We start from the raw sequence: 1,368 nt of genomic DNA on the forward strand, positions 1-1,368 counted from the left end.
AATGCAAAATTCGAACTCCATCTCCTTTGATAAGTTCGAATTTTCTACTTCTGTCTTCTACTCTTCTTTTCCTCTGACACTTCAAAGAATCTCTATACTGTGACATAGAGGATTCCACATTTCTTGTTCTCTTCTCTCTCATATGAGCGGGAGCAAAGACAAAGGCATTCTTGTTGAGGCTGATCCTGAACCTGAAAGGACCTTGAAGAGAAAGCTAAGAGAAGCCAAAGCACAACTCTCTTTAGAGGACCTGACCGAATTCTCCAAAGAAGAAGAACACATGGCAGCCGAAAACAACAATGCCAACAATGCAAGGAAGGTGCTGGGTGACTTTACTGCACCTACTCCCGATTTCTATGGGAGAAGCATCTCTATCCCTGCCATTGGAGCAAACAACTTTGAGCTTAAGCCTCAATTAGTTTCTCTAATGCAACAGAATTGCAAGTTCCATGGACTTCCATTGGAAGATCCTCATCAGTTCTTAGCTGAGTTCTTGCAAATCTGTGACACTGTCAAGACTAATGGGGTTGACCCTGAGGTCTACAGACTTATGCTATTCCCTTTTGCTGTAAGAGACAGAGCTAGAACATGGTTGGACTCTCAACCTAAAGAAAGCCTGGACTCTTGGGAAAGGTTAGTCAATGCCTTCTAGGCAAAGTTCTTTCCACCTCAAAAATTGAGTAAGCTTAGAGTGGAAGTCCAAACCTTCAGACAGAAGGAAGGAGAATCCCTCTATGAAGCTTGGGAAAGATACAAACAATTAATCAGAAAGTGTCCTTCTGATATGCTTTCTGAATGGAGCATCATAGGTATTTTCTATGATGGTCTCTCTGAACTATCCAAGATGTCTTTGGATAGCTCTGCAGGAGGATCTCTTCATCTGAAGAAGACGCCTACTGAAGCTCAAGAACTGATTGAAATGGTTGCAAATAACCAATTCATGTACACTTCTGAGAGAAATCCTGTAAACAATGGGACTAGTCAGAAGAAAGGAATTCTTGAGATTGACACTCTGAATGCCATATTGGCTCAGAATAAAATATTGACTCAACAAGTCAATATGATTTCTCAAAGTCTGTCTGGAATGCAAAATGCACCAAGCAGTACTAAGGAAGCTTCATCTGAGGAAGAAGCCTATGATCCTGAGAATCCTTCAATGGAAGAGGTGAATTACATGGGAGAACCCTATGGAAACACCTATAATCCTTCATGGAGAAATCATCCAAATTTCTCATGGAAGGATCAACAGAGACCTCAACAAGGTTTCAATAACAATAATGGTGGAAGAAACAGGTTTAGCAATAGCAAGCCTTTTCCATCATCTTCTCAGCAACAGACAGAGAGTTCTAAGCAGAATACCTTTGACTT

General features: G+C 41.0%; 1 non-coding gene across 1 annotated transcript; it reads right to left on the reverse strand.

The window, feature by feature from the left end:
* Positions 1-682: 682 nt before the first annotated feature.
* LOC112719210 (small nucleolar RNA R71) lies at positions 683-790 on the reverse strand. The gene has a single exon (XR_003161521.1). It is a non-coding gene; the product is annotated as a small nucleolar RNA R71 (small nucleolar RNA).
* Positions 791-1,368: the final 578 nt, after the last annotated feature.

This window comes from Arachis hypogaea, chromosome 10 (genome assembly GCF_003086295.3).
Source record: "Arachis hypogaea cultivar Tifrunner chromosome 10, arahy.Tifrunner.gnm2.J5K5, whole genome shotgun sequence".
Classification (NCBI taxonomy): domain Eukaryota; kingdom Viridiplantae; phylum Streptophyta; class Magnoliopsida; order Fabales; family Fabaceae; genus Arachis; species Arachis hypogaea.